Source organism: Phaseolus vulgaris, chromosome 1 (assembly GCF_051622355.1).
Source record: "Phaseolus vulgaris cultivar YP4 chromosome 1, ASM5162235v1, whole genome shotgun sequence".
NCBI lineage: Eukaryota > Viridiplantae > Streptophyta > Magnoliopsida > Fabales > Fabaceae > Phaseolus > Phaseolus vulgaris.
The window spans coordinates 34,690,921-34,708,063 of record NC_143498.1 but is presented as its reverse complement, the minus strand read 5'-3'; positions in this window follow the sequence as shown (position 1 = coordinate 34,708,063).

Genomic DNA, 17,143 nt, shown 5'->3' with positions numbered 1-17,143 from the left:
CATCTCCTTCTGCCATTAAACACAGATTGGCTTTTTCATCTTCACTTGATGAGGAGCTTGATGAAGAAACTTCATTTTCATCCCAAGCAATATAGGCTCTTTTTGACTTCCCTTTCTTTTCCTTATTGCTTGACTTCTTTTCCTTGCCTTCTTTATTTGGGCAATCGGCTTTTATATGCCCTTATTCTCCACAACCAAAGCAAGTGTAATTGTTAGAATTGAAATCAATAGTTTTCTTGTTTCCATACCTTTCTTTGTTGGATTCCTTTTTGCGGTTTCTCTTCAAGAATTTGCTGAACTTTTTGGACAGCAAGCTAAGATTTTCTTCCTCACTTTCATCACTTGAGTCTTGCTTATTCTTGTGCTTGGCAGCTTTCAAAGCAATGTTCCTTACATGCTTGCCTTCGCTTTCTTGAACATTGAGTCTATTTATCTCCAACTCATGTTCTCTAAGCTTTTCAAACAAGGAGGCTGTAGTCAAAGATGTCAAGTCCTTTGATTCTGAGATAGTCGTGACTTTAGGTTGCCAAGATCTATCAAGACACTTGAGAATCTGGATGTTCAACTCCTTTTTCTCAAAGGTTTTTCCAAGGCTCATTAGATGGTTGATAATGTGAGTGAATCTCTTTTGTACTTCAGCAATTGATTCTCCTTTGAGCATTATGAACATCTCATACTCTTGTATTAGAGTATGTTTCCTTGCTCTCTTCACATCATTCGTTCCTTCATGGGTGACCTCTAAGTGTCCCACATTTCCTTAGTAGATGCACATTGTCAGATCCTGAAAAATTTATCCGAGTTCAAAGCAGAGGTTATGATATTCTTGGCAATGCAATCAAACTTGGCCTTTTCATTTTCAGCATCAGTCCATTGGGACCATGGTTTTTCAATAGAAGATCCATTTTTTTCAAATTTTGGAATAAAAGGGTCATTTTCAATTGCATCCCAAATTCCTTTATCAAGAGATTCAACAAAGATTTTCATTATAACCTTCCAAAAGTGATAATTCAAACCACAAAACAAAGGTGACCTGTTAATTGAGGCACCCTCCCCAAAAGGTAGTTTTTCAGCCATAGAAAAAAGATTGTAGGATCAAACTTGAATACTTTTCAAGTACCAAGCTCTGATACCAATTGTTAGAATATATGGCCTTAAACGAGAGGGGGGTGAATTGTTTAAGAGGGATTTTTGAAAACTTTTTCAGGTTTAACAAAATTCTTTGTGTGAATCCAGAACAGGAATCAAGTTAGCCAAGAATTTAAGCAATAAAACAACAAAGCAACAGAAAAACAATCGTTTGTTTATATCAGCAAAGTTTAAAACAAAATTTAAATGAGCCCAGAGTACGAGAGAAATACACCAACAGTTTATACTGGTTCACTCTTAAGCCAAGAGCTACATCCAGTCCCTAGAATACCACTGGGTAATCCACTAAGCAATCAAACCATATTAGAAAACACAAACCACTAAAGTAGTGACCTTGAACCCTTCAAGAAACACACTACCTTTGACAAAACACACCAAGAGTATTGATCTTGACCACCTCAAGAACACACAACTCTCCTTGGCAACACAACACCAGAAATACAGTAGGTTTAGAAAGGATTACACCTGTTCACATTACAATCTGAATTCAATCCAATTGCAATCCTATTCCACTCTCTTTGAAAACCCAAAGCTTGATGTGAATGTTCAAATCTTAGAATCAAACTTCTCAAAACTGAAAAACTCAAAATTGTTTCTCTTTCTTGTTTGAAAATGTAAACAAACCATTTATATTTTCCAAAGATTAGTCCAAGCAATTAATGAAGGAGCGTATTCAGTTGAAAAAAATTTAAAGCAGATGCACCATTCAAAACTGAATTCTGTTAGGATTTTCAAAGAAACAATTGGTTAAAACCACGAAACAACCGATTTTTTGGCTTGACAGTTAAGTCAACCAAACTAAATCAATTTTCAACCTTTCCAAAACTCCTAAGAGTAAAACAACCGGTTGATTCGACAAAACAACAGGTTGTTTTTCACTGAGTTGGAAAAACACTTGATTTAACAAAGGAGTTGAAAAAAGGTTTTAAATCACATCAGTTTTAGATTCAACAAAGGAGTGGATCACATTCTATTCTACCCAGATCCCACCCAGAAACAACAGCAACACCAGCCTTTCATCAAACACTTGAATTTGGATTGTTCAAAACACTTTATCACTCTTGATCAACAAGAACTTGATGAAAGAGTCCCCAGCCACACACAACCACATAATAAGAGCATGAAGACCTAGAGGTTGCTTATGGAATTATTTGCAAATATGGGTCTAATTGGGCTTTTATTTATTATTGTAGGCCCATCAAGAGGACAACTCTAGGATGAAGGAATGTACAAACATATCCAAGAAGACCTCCAACTCATCAAAACATAAACTAGAGCTTTGGTCAGAAGAACATCAGAAGATTGAGTTTTAGTTGACTAGTCAACATTATTTTTAGGCCAAGCTTTAGCTTAATAAATTATATAAGTTTTTTAGGATTTCATAGGCTATGTATTGGGCCTAGTAGCATAAAATAATTAGACCAAGTATTTGGGCCAAGTAGCATAGGTTTTTGGGCGTGTATTTGGGGTAATAGTAAAATAGGTCTAGTTAGGGTTAAAAGTGACTAGTTAGGGTAAAAATTGGGCTTCTTTGGGCCCAATGTAACCCTAAAACGCCTAAGGTATATTGAAGGAGGAAAATTACCTTGGCATGAAGCACATGGACGTCCACATGGTAGCCTAGGAGTGGAGAGAATTTAGCATAGAAGGTGTGAGCTAAACATGCAAAACATGACTTCACATGGCACCTTCTCATTAGAGAGTTGTATTTTGAATTTTCAAATTTTGGCTCCAAAATGTTCAACCCTCTCTCCTATAAATTGAGGTGTTTGTCTCTCATTTTTCTAAGATCAAATATACTAGTGATGCTGCCAAGTTTGCATGTTTTCTCACTCTTTTGTCTAGACCTCTCTAGGATAGACACCTTGATCTTCTTTTTCACCTTTCCAAGTGGTATGACCTAACCAATCACTCTCTCTACCTATCATGCACCTTCAAGGAAACTATAACTCCACTGGAGCCATCCTTGTCCGCCACTTCGATTGAGCTTCCACACATCACCTTAAAATTGTAAAGAAATCAAATCGGAATGAGGGCAACACCATCAAAACTCCTTAGTGGGAAGCTAGAGGATAGAAATGTTTATTTCATTTCTAATATTTGTTTCAATTTTATATAAATATTTAAAGTCCCGTGAAGAGAAATATATTTTGAAATGTTATATGAAAAAATTGTAAAATATTTATATTATGTTTATATATTTATTTTTATATTTCCTTCAAATTATGATTATTAGATATAAAAAATAGGGATATTCCATTATTCATATATCTATTATATTAAAGTTGTGGTATAATAACAAATTATTCTAATCAAAATAATTAAATTGAAATAGATTATTAAATTATAATTTAATTACTTTAAATTTATTCTTAAATAACTATGTCCGAATACATATTTTAAGTAATAATATATATTTGATAGAATAAAATATATTGCATTTTAGTATTTTAACCTCCACATATGAAATCTGTATCATTATGAACATTTTACTCTTCATCACTTTCTTCTTGCATTTAATTTCAAAGCATAGGTGATGAGTAAACTTTAAAATCCATCTTAAAAATATTACCAAAAGAAATCTTTAATCATTCTTTAAAACTTTAATAAAATTTGGTTCGAGTTATTTTTAATTTAATGAGTGTTTTCTTTCTAATTTTGTTAATTTTAATAAATTGTTAATTCACGATAAAATATGTATTCAAATATATACTAGAAAATGCCTTACACCATTCTTCAATCAACAAATAACTACTTAAGAATCATAGACCTTACAATGGTCCAACGTCTCTATTTGTACTCAAATACTTTGCAATTAAATATAAAATTTAAAATTTTAACAAAATCAATTTTTTTAACAATTTATAACAACCACACAATTTAAATTCTCAATTTATAATTTCACAATTCAATTACACTTTATTTACAACCTTAATATTAAACAAAATTTATCTCCACTCTCTCTTTTCCTATATTTGTTTTCAAACAATAGAACTTTATTTTCAAAATTTAATATTTTACATTAAACACTCAATATCAAATTAGCTTCCTTAAAGTCGGTATAGTATTTTATATAAAAATTTAAACTTATAAATACTTATTTATTTATATTTTATGCTAAAAAATATATCTATTTTATTTTTAATATATTACAAATTTTCTCAAATTTACTTTTCTCATTGACTTTTATTTATTCTCAAATTTACTTTTTTCATTGAAATCTCATCTAGGCTGACATCTCAAGTAACAACAATCATCTGCCATCACTTGAAAAAAAATATTATTAAAAAAAAAGAAAAAAGAAAGAAAATACAAAAATATGGGGGGACTAGACCAAAACCCATATGTTAACAAAAACGATACATAGGTGGATTATACCTATTCATAAAGAATTCTAAGAACAGACTAGCTGGGAGTCTATTATACCAATGAAATGATTCTCTATGAATAAATCCTAAATTAGCCAACTTATTTGCACACGCATTCCCTTCACGAAAAATATGAGTAACCCTAAACCTGATTGTCCCACAAAAATTAAGGCAAGTATTCCATCGATTTCGAAGCATCCACAGAACATTAGTCCTAGCAGTAAACGCAACACAAACCAAGGCAGAATCACATTCAAGCCAGACATTAGTAAGTCCCATTTTTTGAGCTTCCTCCATAACATGTATAACTCCATAAAACTCAGCAATCAAAGCAGTCTGAACTTCAAGAAACGTTGAAAAAGCACCAATAAATTCTCCCATACTCCCACGAAAAAATATCAACACAAGTAGCAAGATCAGGATACCCCCTAACAGCCCCATTAGTATTAATTTTAACACAGCCTGGTGAAGGAAATTCCCATCTAATAGGAAGAGGACGAAAAACTTTACCACTACGAGTCTTAATACCAAAAAACTTAATCACATTGAAGTTCAACATATCATTCTTCATTGAAGCTTTAGACGAATTTCCCACTAGACAAGTTAAATCTTTAATTATCGAAATAGCCTTAGAAACCTCAATCTTATCCTAAAATCTAGCATAATTCCTCATACGCCATATCATCCATATAAAAAAGGTTATCATCGCAAGCTTAATCAATTTAACCAAAGGACTACCATCACTCTTAATAAAAGAAAGTAGATCATCCTTATTAGAGAAATGAGAAGTAAGAAAAATTTGTCGAACCCAACTCCAAATATGCAATGTGTTAGAACATTCAAAAAATAGATGTTGAATAGATTCATCATGCTTTTCACAAAGCGTACACATAGAACATATATGCAAACCCTTATTCTGAATATGTTGATATGTAGGAAGTCGCCCATGAAAATTTTTCCAGAGTACTAGAGTTTTGGATGGCGGAATAGATGAAGACCAAATGAATTTACCCCAACCACCTGGAACTTCTGATTCCAAAAAAAAAGTCCTAGCCGATTTAAGAGTGAAATGACCAGACTCATCTAGAATCCAATTAGGAATATCATGTTCCTCTCTAACCATGATATGATTAAAAAAATGAGGCATCTGTTGTAAAGAAAATGGAATATTCCAATCACAACCTGTCCAAAATTGAGAGACTGTATCCGGAATGCTAACACCATCAGATATCCCTACAATATTAGCTAAAGAAGTAGTAGAACACCATTTATCATTCCAGAAATTAATAAAAGAACCTGTACCAACAATCCAAGAAGTATAGTCAAGTATGGTAGAATAAAATTGCTTAATTCCAAGCTAGAGAGAGAAAGATCTATAAACCGTTCTAAACTCATATTTTGATTTAAGAACCCTAGCTTTCAAGAGTAAAGACCAAGGTTTGTTGCTATAAGCAAAGTTCCAAGCAAGCTTAAGAAGATATGCATTATTTTCATGATGAAAATTAATAATATTCAAGCCTCCATCCTCAAGAGGTGAACAATTTTTCCCCCAATTAACGGTAGCAATACCTTTTTTCAGAATATCACCAGTCCAAATAAAATTCCGACACCACTGTTCAACTTGCTTAATAAGTGAAACAGGCCATTTATACATATTAAAACTATAAGCTAGAAATCCAGTAATCACCGTATTGACCAGCTGAATTCGACCCATCATGCTAAGAGATTTACCTTTCCAAGATGCTAGCTTCAATTTAACTTTATCAGCCAAAGGTTGAAGAAACGACACTTTGGAGCACCAACAAAGATAGGCACTCCTAAATAATTGAAAGGCAAACAACCATGACTACAGGAAATAATATTTTGAATTTTGGTGACAAATCTTGGAGAATTATCCATGGTGAAGAAACTAGTTTTAGTGTTATTAATATATTGACCAGACAAATCACCATATGTTTTAAGAAAAGTACTCAAATTTCTAAGAGACTTAATATCCCCCTACAAAAAATAAATGTCATCAGCATACAAAATATGAGAGGGAGTGAGATAACCTTGCGGACTGGCCATATATAAAATCTTCTTATCATTCACAAGCTTACACTACAAAAAATAATGTAAATTGTGACAATTTTAATATGATGGTTATTAAAAACTGTCGTTATTATCTTTATAGTACGACATTTTCACAACTGTCATAATTTTTATTCAAAAAATGACGGTTATAACTGCCATTTTATAATATTATATCTTTTTTCCCGCCATGTTTTCATTGCCTCCATAAGTTTTTATTCGTAAATTTTGAAAATGAAAAGCTAAATTTAATTTCCCAAACAAAATCTCTAAAACATTTCAATCCCTCGTTTCTTCGCTTCTCTGTTACCATCTATCTCTCTTTGAATCCTCGTGCATCACTGTCTTCTCCACCGACTACTACCATAGCTGTGATTCAAGATCTCGTCATCCTTCTCAAAGTCAAGAGGTGCGATTCAATTTCTCACTCCAGCAACACGCTCTATGTTTCTTTCTTTGTATTATGCTTCTCACACTCCTAAACTCTAGTTTCGCTGTTTTAGGGTTCCTACGGACGCACTCAACATAGAAAATTTTATTGCCAAATGTTGGACCGATTTAGGATTTTTCTGGATCCTCTGTTCCTTGTGGGAAGCTATTACCGGACAAAATCATTATTAGACTTAATTACAGGAATATAATCACTATTAATGAGTCTATAATTAGACTTAATTATAGGAATATAATCACTATTAATGGGTCTATAATTAGTCTTAATTACAGATGTTATGTTAGAAAAAGAATCTGTACGGTTCTGTACGGTTCTAATGCTATGGTTATATATATGTATCATTGCTATAGATGAAAGGCAGATTGAATAAAACAGAAAATATTCTTTCATGGTATCAGAGCACAAAACTCTGATACCCGACAAACACAAAGCAAAGGCAACGGTGCACAACCATGGCAGATGCACCAGAAAAGAATAATGCCAACAAAGCAGAGCACGAAGGAGGAGGTGCTAAGAAGACCTACTCGTCATATGATCTCAACGCGAGTGACAATCCCGGAAACATAATCACGCAAGTCCAATTGCGCGGAGAAAATTACGACGAATGGGCAAGAGCAGTAAAGATCTCGCTTCGTGCTCGGAGAAAATGGGGCTTCATTGATGGAACACATATCCAACCAGAGGATGAGGCACCCGACCTTGAAGATTGGTGGACCGTGCAGTCCATGATTGTATCTTGGATTCTAAACACCATTGAACCAAGCTTACGATCCACAGTAGCATATGCTGAGACTGCACATAACTTGTGGGAAGACATTAAAGAAAGATTCTCGGTCGTGAATGGACCTAGAATTCAACAATTAAGGTCGGACTTGTCAAGATGCAAGCAGGAGGGAATGGTGGTGGCAACTTACTTTGGAAAATTGAAGGTCCTTTGGGATGAGCTTGCTAACAGTGACAAAATTTCATCTTGTACGTGTGGTGGATGCAAGTGTGGGATTGGTGCTCAGTTGGAAAAACGAAGGGAGGAGGAGAAGGTTCATCAACTCCTTATGGGGTTGGATGACGCAAGCTACGGGACAGTAAGATCAAACATTCTGGCCACAGATCCATTGTCGTCTCTAAACCGCGTATATGCTATGTTGGTACAAGAAGAAAGAGTGAGAATGATGGCCAAATCAACGGAAGAAAGGGGGTTGGTCGTGGGTCTCGCGATGCAGGCCAACTACAAAGAAAAAGGGCGTCGAGATATGGTAGAAAAATTAATGACGTGCAGTCATTGCGATAAAAATGGTCATGACATGAAGGGATGCTTCCAATTGATCGGATATCCCGAATGGTGGGGTGACAGACCAAAAAGTGAAGGCAAATGGAACGGCAGGGGACGCCAAGGGATGCGAAACAAAGTTAACCCGACACGTGCAAATGTGGCACACGCTAGTGGAAGCAACAGTCAAGCCAACAATGACGACAAGAAACTTGAGATGGCAGGTCTGACCAATGAACAATGGAAGGTACTGATTGATATGATCAGCAAACAAAAATCAAATGAATCAGAGAAAATGACTGGTAAGAGCATTTGGGATTTGTGGATTATTGACAGTGGGGCATCAAACCATATGACCGGGTCACTGGAAAATTTGAGTGAAAAGGAAACTATACAAAGGTGCCCCATAGGGTTACCTGATGGTGAACGTGTTCTAGCTTGCGAACAGGGAACAGTGACTCTTGAAGAAGGACTTCAATTGAAAAATGTCCTTTATGTTCCCAAATTAAAATGCAATTTACTTTCAGTACCTCAATTGACGGATGAAGAAAATTGTGTTGTAACATTCACTGATAAATTGTGTATTATACAGGACCGCACTTCGAGGACGCTGATTGGAGCAGGTGAACGGAAAGATGGGCTTTATTGGTATCGTGGGGTACGGAAGACTCAAGCATGTCATGTCAAGATGGAAAATCAACTAGCACTTTGGCACCAAAGATTAGGACATCCGTCATTTAAGATTGTGCAAATGCTTCCTGATATAAGTGGGAAATGTACTCGTGATGAGTTGAATACATTTTGTGAAGTTTGTGAAAAATCAAAACAAACGAGAGATAAGTTTTTCTTAAGTGCGCATCAAGCTTTGAATATTTTTGATTTAATTCATTGTGACTTATGGGGTCCTTATAAAACTCCTTCATCCTGTGGTGCTTCATATTTTTTGACAATTGTGGATGATTGTTCACGGGCAGTTTGGATCTATTTGTTAAAAGAAAAAACAGAGGTATCAGTGACTTTGAAAAAAAATTTCACACTCGTTGAGAGGCAATACAACAAATGTGCTAAAATGGTTCGCTCTGACAATGGAACCGAATTCATGTGTCTAAAACAATATTTCATTCAACAAGGTATCCTTCACCAAACTTCCTGTGTCGGGACCCCGCAACAAAATGGACGCGTCGAACGCAAGCATCGGCATATTCTGAATGTTGCTCGGTCATTACGGTTTCAAGGCAATCTTCCCATTAAATTTTGGGGGAATGCGTTTTGACTGCAGGCTACTTAATCAATCTCACCCCATCCTCCATTCTAAAAGGAAAAACCCCTTATGAAGTGATCCATGGATGTGTACCCAGTTACGCCCACTTACGAGTATTTGGTTCATTATGTTATGCTCATAATCAAAATAGACAGCGGGATAAATTTTATAGTCGTAGCCGAAAATGTGTGTTTGTCGGGTATCCATATGGCCAAAAAGGATGGAAATTATTTGATTTGGAAACAGAAACTTTCTTTGTCTCTCGTGATGTACATTTTTTCGAAAATAAATTTCCATATTTTGAAGCCACAAAGATGGACACTGCACCACCATTGCAAAACCCAATTATTGCCTACTCTTTAGAAACTGGAACGGACCCACATTTTCTTCATGAAGTTGCCTCCTCAAACCTAGATGAATGCATCGTCAACCAACCCATTGCATCTCCCATCCCAGCCAAGGAGGATGCTACCCTCACAGATGACTTCGACCACACTATAAACGACTCTGATCCGTGTATAGAAGTCTCGACGCTACCCGCGGATCCACCGCCGCGTCCGACGGAGACGGCGCCGTCGGTTTCTTCACCACCACTGACGGCTGCGGTTCCCCTTGGGCAAGGGCATCGCGCGAAGCTGCCTTCCGTACGGTTACACGATTTTGTCGCAGCCACCACGATACCGTCAAGCCCCTCTGTTCTGTCACCTCCTTCAACAGAATCCTCAGGTGTTTCGTATCCGATACATGATTTTGTGAATTGTGATTCCTTTTCTAAACATCATCAAAGTTTTCTTGCCTCTTTACACACCGAGCAGGAACCCCTGTTCTTTTCTCAAGCGGTCCGAGAACCCCGGTGGCGTGATGCTATGGCACAGGAGATTCATGCTCTCGAACTCAATGACACCTGGAAACTCACCGCTCTCCCTCCTGGAAAGAAGGCACTTGGGTGTAAATGGATCTACAAAATCAAATACAACTCGGATGGAACGATTGAAAGATTCAAGGCTCGATTGGTAATTCTTGGCAATCATCAAGTGGAGGGTTTGGATTACAACGAGACGTTTTCTCCTGTCGTAAAGACGGTAACCATTCGCACAACTCTAGCAGTAGCAGCCGCAAAAGATTGGGAGCTTCATCAGATGGACGTTCACAATGCGTTTCTCCATGGTGATCTTGATGATGAGGTTTATATGAAACTCCCTCCTGGCTTCCAAGAATCTCAACCAGGGGCAGTGTGCAAGCTTCAAAAGTCTCTATATGGCCTCCGACAGGCCCCCAGGTGTTGGTTTGCTAAACTATCTTCTTCTCTCACTCGTTACGGCTTCCAACAATCCCCGAAGGATCATTCCCTGTTTACTCTCAATAATAATGACATACAGTTGGTTGTGCTAGTCTACGTTGATGATCTTGTGATTGCAGGGAATAATGGTACTGCCATCCAATGTTTTAAAGGCTACTTAAATCAATGCTTTCATATGAAAGATTTAGGTCGCCTCAAGTACTTCCTGGGGGTTGAAGTTGCTCGCTCCCCCAACGGAATCTTCCTTTGTCAGAGGAAATATGCCTTAGATATCATTACTGAAGTCGGATTGTTGGGTGCGAAGCCCGCCACTACACCATGTGAAGAAAATCAAAAATTGAGCTCCGCTACTGGTTCTTTTCTTTCTGACCCGGCTACTTATCGTAAACTTGTTGGGAGGTTAATTTATCTGTGTTTCACTCGACCTGACCTTGCCTACAGTGTCCAAGCTTTATCTCAATTTATGCAAAATCCACGCTCCGAGCATTGGCAAGCTGCTCTTCGTGTTGTTCGATATTTAAAGGGGCATCCTGGACAAGGAATACTCCTACCTCGAGAGAACAACTTACAACTCTTTGGGTGGTGTGATTCTGATTGGGCAAGTTGTCCACTGACACGAAAATCTCTCACCGGTTGATTTATTCAACTCGGCACTTCCCCAATCTCTTGGAAAACCCAGAAACAACAAACGGTTTCTACCTCCTCTGCTGAGGCTGAATATCGATCAATGGCTAAGACCACCCGAGAATTAAAGTGGATTAAAGACATTCTCGCTTCTCTACATGTTCCTCATCCTGACCCAATTCGTCTTTATTGTGATAGTCAAGCAGCACTTCACATTGCTAAAAACCCGGTCTTCCACGAACACACCAAACACATTGAAGTTGACTGCCACTTTGTTCGAGATGAAATCATTCACAAGCGCCTTCTTCCATCCTATGTGCCCACACATACACAACTAGCTGACCTTTTCACCAAAGCTCTCGGTGCTAAAAAGTTTGGAGCCATCTTGGTCAAGTTGGGCATTCAAGACTTACATGCTCCAACTTGAGGGGATATTACCGGACAAAATCATTATTAGACTTAATTAGACTTAATTACAGGAATATAATCACTATTAATGAGTCTATAATTAGACTTAATTATAGGAATATAATCACTATTAATGGGTCTATAATTAGTCTTAATTACAGATGTTATGTTAGAAAAAGAATCTGTACGGTTCTGTACGGTTCTAATGCTATGGTTATATATATGTATCATTGCTATAGATGAAAGGCAGATTGAATAAAACAGAAAATATTCTTTCACTCTAGTTGTATAAGGTCTTGTTGTTACAGTTTTGTGTAGCTTGTGATGATTTGTAAGTATTGTGAATTTTACTATCATTGTTTGGGATGTGCCTCTATGGTTTTCTATCGTATTTTGGTAGTTGATGTTGACGTGTGGTGTGTTTGGTGTTTTGTGCAGCCGAAGTAGATTCATGAGATTAAAAACTTCCTCCTCACTTCTAGGAGGAAGGATGCACGCTCTGTGAAATCAAAAGGAGAAAAGATGTGGTGAAGTTCAAGGTCCGCTGATCTAAGTACCTTTACACCCTCTGTGTGTTTGACTCTGAGAAGGCTGATAAGTTGAAGCAATCAATTCCTCCAGGTTTGTTACTCAACTATTTCTGTTGTTATGTTTCATGCTTCTATAGTGCTACATGTTAGTATGTGTATATGTAAACATTAGGTGTTCTGTTTTGGGTATATGGTCTATTTATGTTTTTTGGATTTAGTTGGAATGATTTTTCAAGATGGGAAAAGTAAAAGGATAAAATTGTGTTATGGTCTATTTATGTTTTTTGGATTTAGTTGGAATGATTTTTCAAGATGGGAAAAGTAAAAGGATAAAATTGTGTTATGGCTAAGAAAATGAAACTAAGTTACATTGCATGTTATTGGGTCTTGTTTTTTTCTTAATTTTGGATGAAGTGCTTTGTTTAAGTGATGATTTTACATGTATCTTTTGCAGGTTTAAGTGTGCAGGATGTGTGATTCTGACTGCTGTTGATGAAGATCAGGTTTTGCTTTGGATTTTGGGGATTCATATTTAGTAATACGGTTGGTTTTTATTTTCTTTTTGCCTTTCCTTTTGGGATCATGTTAGTATTATCTTTAAGACGAATCCAACTATGTGGCTAGTTCATTGGACCCTCCTTAATTTGACGTCAAAAAGATTATGAGTCGTTTCTGCATTCTGGTTTTGGGCACCTCACTCTAAAATGCTAGTTATCTGCAAGAAAATTAATAATAGAAATAGCAAGGGAATGATGTAAAAAGATTTAGAACTGTTCTTCTAATTGCCAACTTCTCACCTCGTAGTAAAAGTTGGTCATAATCACGTTTCAAATAAATGTTTTTAAAGAAAGATCAATGGAGTCAAATTTACTTTGATCAAAACGAATGCTACGAAATTCATAATTTTTCAAAATTTGCAGAAACAATTATTTTCTTTTAAGAACAATTTCAGAAGCTAAATTGAAACATACTCAAAATGCATTTGTTAAAATTATAGTTTGAGGAACGTGGTATAAATTGAGAACACACTAATGACTGAAATTATACAAGCTCATTTTCTACGCAGTACTTGGCAAGGAGCTTTACTTATCAGTGTTTCAGTTCTATCATTTATTCTTTATAAAAATATAGTGCATTTAAGTATAGAACAAAAATGGATGACATTATTTGATAGACTCTGATTGTAGGTGAGTACAAGCAGTAGCCTTGGATCTGAATTGTAGTTGAGCTGTAACCACTGGCATCGATCTGAATTGTAGGTGAGTACAAGCAGTAGCCTTGGAGGTTTCAAATTTATTGGGAATGCAAAGGACTTGCCTACTATTAGTAAGCACAAATACAAGCCTGACTTTGCTGGTTAATTTCTTGTATTTTTTATCATCAACAATTCCATTTTTATGGTGTTTATAGTCAACCGTTTAATCTGAAGTCAACTCAAATTTAATTCCTAAAAGAAGGAAAATTATTGTTAGAATACAATGAATAAAGTAGTTTTTAATGTGGTTAAATTTCATGCAGGCATTTAATGCTGGGGCAAAGAATCTGTAGAATCTTTAGAATCGGTGCTGCAGCTCCAAACAGGCAATGAACAAGATAAAACTCATAAAAGGACGATGTCAATTGATTTAGAGAATGTGTCCAGGTTTGGTGATGATGACAAAGAGAAATCTGTATGTGATAAATATCCGGCTCCTTCAACCCCACAATTGAAACATGGGACACGTTTATTGGATGATGGAGATTGCCATGAGCAGACTAATTTCTCAACAGAAAAAGAAAGTGGGGAACATAATGGGGAGTGCAAATCAGTCGGAGCTTCATGTGAGAATTTGAATGCTGAAAGTTCTCCTCAACCAATTGAACCTGAGGAGACTCTAATTAAGGAGAAAGAGGATTTTGCCAATGGTTCCAAGGGTGAGAGAGTTGTTTCACCGAATCTACACAATGAAAAGTTTCTCACCAATGCACATGGTCACACATCACCTAATAAGTAGTAGGATCAAGTGCTAGAAGCAAAACTGATTAGGGATGTGTTTTAATTTTAAACTTGATTAGGGATGTATGAACTTTTTATGTGTTTTAATTTTCAATTACATATAAACTTTTGAACATTAGTATGTGTGCTTTAAATTTCAAGGAAATGAATGGATGATTATAACTTTATACATTATTTTATTTTATTATGAAAAGGTGGTGGTTAAATTTTATAATTTATAAAACAGATTATAAAAAAATTATAAAAAAGTGGTGGTTAAATTTTATTTATTCAGAATTAAAATTACGTCAGTTAAAAATGCCACTACTTACGTATATTATGGCGCCAGAATGTAAATTGCGACAGTTATAACTGACACTACTTCCATATAAAAATCGCCACTACTTACACTATGTTTAAAGTGACGGGTGTTGCGGCGGGTAGCGTAAAACCGCCACATTAAACTTTGTGGCGGCCAGTTCTATGGCGGTTTGAGAAACCGCCACAAGCGTATATTATGGCGGTTATAAACATCAGTTTATACGAAAATAACCGCCACAATATACATTTTTTTTTTGTAGTGTTAGAGATACCTCTACTAAGAACTTCCTCTGCAAGACAGAAAAGTAAAGGAGACAATGGATCACCTTGTCTTACCCCTCGACTGCAAGGAAAAAAACCCACCAAACTACCACTTATTCTGATAGAAAGCATAGCTGAACGGAGAATTGTACTAATCTAACCGACAAACGAGGGGTGAAAACCAAAGCATTTTAAAACTAATAATTAGAACTTCAAACTCAGAGTGTCAAAAGCTTTATGAATATCAACTTTGTAAGCCACATTACCTCCTCTAACCTTTTTAGAAAGCATGTTAATAGCTTCAGAAGCAATACCAATGCAATCCTGAATCTCTCTACCCTGCACAAACCCATATTGATTTGGAGAAATGATTCTAGCAGCCACAAGTGCAAGCCTATCCGCCAGTATCTTGGAAATAATCTTAAACTTGAAATTAGCAACAACAATTGGCCTATAATCTTTAATGGAATCAGCACCCTGAACCTTAGGAATAAGAGATACCACATTATTGTTCATTCCAAGGAAAACTCAATTTTGTTTAAAAAACTGTTGAACAACATTGCAAACATCTGTCCCAATAATTTCCCAACAAGAATGATAGAAAACACCACCAAAACCATCAGGACCAGGAGCACTATTACCGTTATGATTAAAAACAACATTTTTTATTTCAGAAAAATTAGGACATTTAATCAACATCATATTCTCCTCAGAGGAAACCATCGTAGGAATATAAGTACCAATAAAATATTCCATATTATCAGTATCCAGAACATTAGAAATAGACTCAGCATAAAGATTTTTATAAAAGTCCAAAATATGATCCTCAATGATTTTAGGATCCTCCGTAACCTCATTATCAATCTGTAGACGATGAATCCTATTAGAATTATTTCTCCTTTTGACCACAACATGGAAAAAAGAAGTATTTCGATCTCCATCCTTGAACCATAACATTTTAGCCCTTTCTTTCCAAAACAAACATTGACAGTGAAGAGCATGATCAAGCTCCTCCTTAGCAATCTTTTCTTGACAGAGAAATCCATCACTATCAGACAAACTAGCAGTCTCTAAGCTTTTTTGAATACCAAGAAGGATACCCAGCTTAAGAAGAATTGCATTATGAACATTACCAAAAGAATTTTTATTCCAGTCTCGGAGCTCAAGTTTCAACCTTTTTAACTTACACCAACAACCTTATTAGCCCAAGAATCATGAATAAGCTTCAGACACAAAGTGTGTTGAAGCCACATCGAAAAGAAATGGAAATTGCTAACCTTCCGCAAAGAATTACTAGCAAGACTAGCAAAAATAGGGGAATGATCAGAACAATTTTTAACAAGAACCTGATAAGTACAAGAATCTCATTCATCCAGACACACTCCATTACATAAAGCCCTATCCAGACTTCTATGTATTCTATGCAACCCTCTCCTTCCATTACACCAAGTATAACAAGATCCAGTAAAAGGCATACAAGAAAGATCATTAGTATTAATCCAATTAAGGAATTCATTACAAGAAACTTGATTAGGAGCCACCCCCCCCCTTTACAGTCATCCGCCGAGAGCACGACATTAAAACTCCCAGAATACACCAAGGCCCTGTGAAGAAACTAATATCCCTTCACAAAAATCGTCTAGTCAAGTATGTGTTAGCTCCATAAACACCTGCAAAGCTAAAGCTTTTATCATGCATAAGACAAGTTATAAAGATAAATTAACTAAGAAACATTGGACAAGATTAAGAACTGACAAACACCAAATCTTAGTAACTTTATTAACAATAGGAGACGTAGCCACCAAATGCATATTAACAGATTTGAAAAGGACGTCGAAAGCATTAGTGTACGCCATCATAGGTTCAGCAAGAAAAACCAGGAGGGGTTTATGTAGTTTAAGTAAACTAATCAACATCTCCACAGTTTTGTAGCTTCCCAGTCCTCTGACATTCCAGAAAAATGAAAAGACCTTCATTGCGATGTTGTAAAAAAAACTACCTTAATAGTTTTCCTGAATTTACCAGTCTCCTTAAATTTTTATTTTTATGTCTCTTATCATTTCTTTTTTAAACTTTTATTACTTTTATTTTTAATAATTTTATTATTAAAATTCTTATTAATTATATTATAAAATTAATAAAAAAATTATACTTCTTTCAA